The sequence below is a fragment of the Chlorocebus sabaeus genome, chromosome 9, assembly GCF_047675955.1.
Source record: "Chlorocebus sabaeus isolate Y175 chromosome 9, mChlSab1.0.hap1, whole genome shotgun sequence".
NCBI lineage: Eukaryota > Metazoa > Chordata > Mammalia > Primates > Cercopithecidae > Chlorocebus > Chlorocebus sabaeus.
In genome coordinates, this window is record NC_132912.1 from 35,590,091 (window position 1) to 35,596,763 (window position 6,673).

General features: G+C 37.5%; 1 non-coding gene across 1 annotated transcript; it reads left to right on the forward strand.

The window, feature by feature from the left end:
* Positions 1 to 3,244: 3,244 nt before the first annotated feature.
* Positions 3,245 to 3,352, forward strand: LOC119620024 (U6 spliceosomal RNA). Its single transcript, XR_005236421.2, has one exon. It is a non-coding gene; the product is annotated as a U6 spliceosomal RNA (small nuclear RNA).
* Positions 3,353 to 6,673: the final 3,321 nt, after the last annotated feature.

The following is a 6,673-nucleotide window of genomic DNA, read 5'->3' on the forward strand; positions in this document are numbered from 1 at the left end:
AGGAGAATTGCTTGAACTCTGGAGGCAGAGGTTGCAGTAGGTCGAGATGGCGCCACTGCACTCCAGCCTGGGCAACAAGAGTGAAACTCTGTCTCATAAATAAATAAGTCTCAAAAGACTCCTTAAATGAAAGTACGGTTGATCCTTAAGGATATCCAGAAGTTTTCGGGACAAAAAAAAACATTCATAGGTCACTTTCTAACATACTCAGGAAAGAGCAAAATTGTGTATGTCCCCAACAAGATGGCAATTATCTTCTTCTCTGTCTCAATCCCAGTTTTTCCTGTCTAGTTTAACTCTTTATCTTTGAATGAGATACCTCTAAGACCATGTGGGTACTGTTGAATGGCTGGAAACTTTCAGAGATGAGGAGCCTCCATGTTTACCCCAATATTTTTGAGAAAGCTGACTCTCACCAAGTCAGATTTGCTACAGTAATATGTGACTGCGAGCCTACTCAACATCAATGCACTTTCAAGGCCTGAGACTGCGCCTCCAGGTGGAAGTGGTAAAGTCCAATCATGACAAATGAATACTGCCAGGAAGATGCAACCATCTTTCAAATTTTTAAATTTAAGATTAAACTCAATCAGCCAGAATTGCTAAACTCTTGTCCCATCTTTCCGTCTTAAGAAACAGATACTTTTATGCACATGTACCCTAGAACTTAAAGTATAATAATAATTATAAAGAAATAAAAAATTAAAAAAAGAAGCAGATACTTTTGAAAGTCCCATGCCCCAGAGATTCTTTGCCCCTTCTGAATAAGGTGAGCCTACAAGTACATTTAAAGCTATGAGACCTAAACCGGTGGGGGGAAATCAGCTTTTTGTTGCTTTCGAGAAGAAAAAGAAAAGAAAAGAAATGAAATGAATTTGTTTATTTGTTTAGAGAAAGGGTTTTGCTCTGTCACCCAGGCTGGAGAGCAGTGCTGCAATCACAGCTCACTGCAGCATCTAAGTCCTAAGCTCCAGTGACCCTCCTGCCTCATAGCCTCCTAAGTAGCTGGGACTACAGTCACACACCACCACACCTAGCTAATATTTTTCTTTTTCTTTTTGTAGAGACAGGGTCTCGGCATCTCGTACAGGCTGGTCTCTAACTTCTGGGCTCAAGCAATCCTCCCACTTTAGCATCCGAAAGTGCTGGGATTACAGGCGTGGGCTACTATGCCCAGCCAAATTTTATTTTGTTTTTTACTCTTCCTTTTCTATAGAATTCAAAAAAAAATGTTAACCACACAAAAGTTTTTGAACTCCCATTTGGCACTTTAGGAAGTTATTTAATCCTAAGGTAAAAAATATTTAACTGTTCCCTAGATCCACACTTAATGGATGTATGCAACTACTGAATATATTTGCAGCAGCATTTTTCTGTAATAAAGAGTTCAAGGTTGATGGTTTATTATGCCTATTCTTGCCACATTATTATTGTCACAACTATTCACACCCCAAATCTTGTTCAACTTATTTAAAAACCCTTTCTTTTTTCTATTACTACTCAGTCACCTTTGCAGGCTTTTTTTCAATTATTGGTAAACATTCCTTATTCTCAGCCCAATTAATGGAATTACTATAATATCTAACCATAAATTTTTATTTTTGCTCCATGTATTTCTTCCAAAATAAATCGCAACTTGCCTCATCCCTAAGTCAAGCTATACTCTTCACTCTTGGCAGCTGAAAAACTGAGAGGATGTCTCTGATCATCATTCTCAGTGGATCATGACTCTCATCACATAATCCCTATATTTGGGCAATGGACGATTTATTTGAATTTTCTTGAATAATAAAATTATTGTTACAACGGTTCCATCATTCATATATTTTCCTAAGAGACTGCTGGGCCCTTTTTTGCTCATCCAGTAACGAATAATACCCATGAGTGTAGCTACCACCTAAGTAACCCATGCAGTATTTTTTATTTGATTTATTTACTTATTTATTTATTTTTTGAGACACGATCTCACTCTGTCACCCAGGCTGGCATGCAGTGGCAAGATCTCGGCCCATGCAACCTCTGCCTCCCGGATTCAAACAATTCTCCTGCCTCAGCCTCCAGAGTAGCTCGGATTACAGGCGCCTGCCACCACCCCTGGCTAATTTTTGTGTTTTTTCAGTGGAGACAGGATTTCACCATGTTGGCCAGGCTGGTCTCAAACTCCTGACCTCAAGTGATCCGCTTGCCTCAGCCTCCCAAAGTGCTGGGATTACAGGTGTGAGCCACCTGCCTAGACTCATGCAGTATTTTATAAACCTATAAAAAATAAAAGGAATCTTTCAGGATGGCATATATGTTTCCAGAATCAATGGATTAATCCAGAATGATCATCAGAAGTAGAATTTAGCTTAGGAATCAGGTCTTGAAATTCTTACCACTAGGAACATTTATCATTCTTTTTTCTTCCATTCTTAATCTCCCTACTACTGTGATCATTTCCTACTCCGCAACTTATAAGTTTCTAAGCCCCTTGTTTGAAGATCTTACCATGTTTTTTGCTTTTCTTCCCCCATCTTAAGACTCAAAACCTGCAAGTAGGGCTCACCAAACTTTCTAGTCATATCCAAGAGGAGAAATTTTGTCAAACTTGATGCATTCTGATCTCAGCTCTGTATTATACCACTCATTTTCTTTATTTGTAGTTTCTAACTTCTATTAGCTCCTTTATGCCACAATCTAATGCCCTATACTTTCCAGTTACTTCCCGCAATTGGCATGAAAATCTCTCTTTTCCTCACAGATAATGGACTGTAATGAACATAGTAAACAGTTTAAAACCATTTTAAGGGCCAGCCATGGTGACTCACGCCTGTAATCCCAGCACGTTAGTAAGCCGAGGTGGGTTGGTCTCTAGTAAAAATAGAAAAATCATAGAAAAATCATCCAGGCATGGTGGTGGCACCTGTAGTCCCAAGATACTCAGGAGGCTGAGGCACAAGAATCCCTGGAACCAGGGAGGCGGAGGTTGCAGTGAGCTGAGATCACGGGCTGCACTCCAGCCTGGGAGACAGAAAAAAAAAAAAAAATTTAAATGGGGGAAATTTTAAAATGGGGGAAATTATGGCACAGAAAATTATATTGCTTTCATACTATTCTATAGTCTATGCAATAGTTTATATAATTGTTAGAAGTAAACTACAGGCTTCCTAATTTCCAATACCTGTTTTTGGAAAAGAATTTAATAGTTATTGTTTTGCCATTGTATTTAGTTTTGAGATTATCCTCCATTAATAGCGATACTGTCATGCTCACTTTGGCGGCACAAATACTAAAATTGGAATGATACAGAGAAGATTAGCATGGCCCTTGTGCAAGGATGACACACAAATAATGATATTGTCCTCCCATTAATGGTAGTAATATAAAGTAACCCTTTAAAGTAATATATTTAAGCTAGGATGTCAATAATTTAAAGAAAATTTAAGTAAATACAAGTAAGGGTGATAGGATATGGCAAAAATTTGATGATCAAATTATTAAGTCTGGGAAGCATCACTAATTGGGAAACACTGTAAAGTCTGGTGTAAAATGATGGCAGAGGAATTGAGATTCAAGAATGCCTTATCCTAGTCTCTGGGTGATACTTAATGGTACATCCTTTGCCACTTCATGACACAGGAGGTCCTAACGGCAAGAGCCAAAGCCAGATTTCCTGCTCTGCTTTAATCCAGCCTATAGCTGGTATCACTGCCTTCTCTACTGGCTAGCAATCGAGGAAAGACTCCTATCACAGGCCTGGAACGGCCAGGAAATATGTGGACAGAAGCAAATCTGAGTAACAGTGTTCACAGCCTGTAAAAAACCATAACACTAGCTCAAATAAAGAAACAGACAAGCTTGCCAGGATCGAGGAGAATAGTAATTTCTGCTCTTGGCAAAGCCATAAGAGGAAAGGTCCAGTTGATGGGTTGGGAACGAGGGGTGGGGTCTTTTACAAAGATCTGGTCTTAAAGCCTTAACAACAGGGATGAATTTAGAGGAGAAAGCTCATGCTTTTAAGAATTTTTTTTTTTTTTTGAGACAGACTCTCGCTCTGTTGCCCAGGCTCAAGTGCTGTGCAGTGGCACCATCTTGGCTTACTGCAACCTCGACTTCCCAGGTTCAAGCGATCCTCCCGTCTCAGTCTCCCAAGTAGCTGGTACTGTAGGCACATGACCACACTTAGCTAACTTTTGTATTTTTAATAGAGATGGGGTCTCTCTATGCTGTCAAGCCTGGTCTCAAACTCCTGAGCTCAACGGCTTCAGCCTCCCAAAGTACTGGGATAGCAGGCGTGAGCCACCACACCCGACAGATGCTTTTAAGAATAAATTAGAGGGCCAAAAATTAAGACAACATGTATTAACCTTGGGAAAAAAACCTTATAACTTTTATAAGCTTTAATTTCTGCATCTGAAAATGAGGAAGACAGTAATAACTGACCTGCCTCAGACCGGCTAATGTGTGTATTGCATAATACAATGCATATAAAATACCAAGTCATGCTAAATGCTCAGTAAATGTGGCTTCCCTATAAAGCCAAAAGACTTCAAGTCAATCTCTGGACCTTACTGGTTGAGTAACTATAGGTCAGTCTACTTATTTATGGCTCACAATTTTCCAAAATGTACATGAGGTAGATTATAAAAATTCCAAACAATAAAATAGTATGCACAAAACTTCAGAATCAGGGAAAATATAAATTAGAATAGAAAATTAAGACTAGGAGAGAAAATATAACGTAGATATTCAGACCAATAAGTCTTACAACAGTACTAATGTGTACTATAGTCCAAAATTAGTTCTGGGGTTCCTGTCAGTCCAAAAGAAATTTGAAAAATGTTCAGTTACAAAATATTCATTCTTTATCCATGAGGAGAAAAAGAACACCCAATGCTGGTGGTAAAACTATGTTGTTTCAGGGTATATCACTTCATTTATCCAATCTTTAAAACAACAAAATATTATCTACCTTTCAGGGTAGAGGTAGAGAATTAAATGAATAACATACGTGAAAAAGTATTTCATAAAATTGATGTACTGTATAAATGTTACTTATTATTTTATATATCTTAATTTACCCAATAGAGCAGGCTTATCATATGTTTGGACCTTCATTTAAATTACTGAGCTAAAAAGAAACCTTTGTACACTGTTGGTAGGAATGTAAACTAGTACAGTCATTATGGAGAACAGTTTGGAGGTTTCTCAAAAAACTAAAAATAGAGCTACCATATGATCCAACAATTCCATTGCTGGGTATATACCCAAAAGAAAGGAAATCAGTCTATCAGAGAGATACCTGGACTCCCATGTTTGTTGCAGCACTGTTCAGAATAGCCAAGATTTGGAAGCAACCTAAGTGTCCAGCAACAGATGAATGGATAAAGAAAATGTGGTACATATACAGAACGGAGTATTACTCAGCCATAAAAAGCCTGAGATCCCGTCATTTGCAATAACATGGATGGAATTGGAGGTCATTATGTTAAATGAAATAAGCCAGGGACAGAAAGACAAACATTGCATGTTTTCATTTATTTGTGGGATCTAAAAATCAAAACAATGGAACTCATGGAGATAGAGAATACAAGGATAGTTACCAGAGGCTGGGAAGGATAGTGGAGGTTGGGGACAGGTGAGGATGGTTAATGGGTACAAAAGAGATATATAAAAATGGATAAGACCTAGTATTTGATAGCACAATGGGGTGACTATAATCAATAATAATTTAATTATACATTTTAAAATAACTAGAATGGTATAATTGGATCGTTTGTAACACAAAGGATAAATGCTTGAGGGGATGGATATCCCATTTTCCATGATGTGATAATTATGCATTGCATGCTTGTATCAAAACATCTGAGGTACCCCATAAATCTACACACCTACTATGTATCCACAAACATTAAAAAGTAAAAAACCAAATAAGTAAATAAAATAAATTACTGAGCTAAATCATTTTTACTATAGGAATACTCAGTATTCCCAGGCACTGTTCTATTAATTTACATGTATTCAATTACTACCCACAATAATAGTAGGTACTATAATTACTTTCATTCCGATGAAGAAATCTGGGTACAAAGGTCTTAAGTAACATTCCCAAGTTTACTCAGCTAGTAGGTGATGGTGCTAAGATTGATATCCAGGAAATCTGGCCCCCGAGACCATCCTGGTATACAAATACAAAAAGGTATAAATGACATATGCTTACAGCCCTCTGTAACTATAAAAGCTTCCAACCTATAAATTAAACATAAGCCTAACAAGAAAACTAATAAGTGAAAGGTATTAATTTTACGTGACATGCCATATTGTTTTCTCATCACCAGTTGTAGCATGAATTTGATAGCATTATGGTCAGGTTATTAACAGGTCCTGTGAGATGACAATTTCCCATCACTTTTTTTCATTCAGATTACTGGAAACCATTTGTTTATACAGCTTGTTGTGATATGTGGCCTTCCCTTGGTATAAATGTATCATTTACATATTAAGTCAGCTTTCGTTCTTTTCTCATTAGCTCTCTGATTAAAATAGAATTGCTCGCTTCTAACTCAATTACAAACACAAACACAAGACTAAAATTGCAGGATAACACTTGGCTACAGAGAGGTTATCTAGATGATCCAGGGGCTGCTTATATTGTTTTTTAAGTTACATTGAAATGAAAATGTAAAATTCTCAT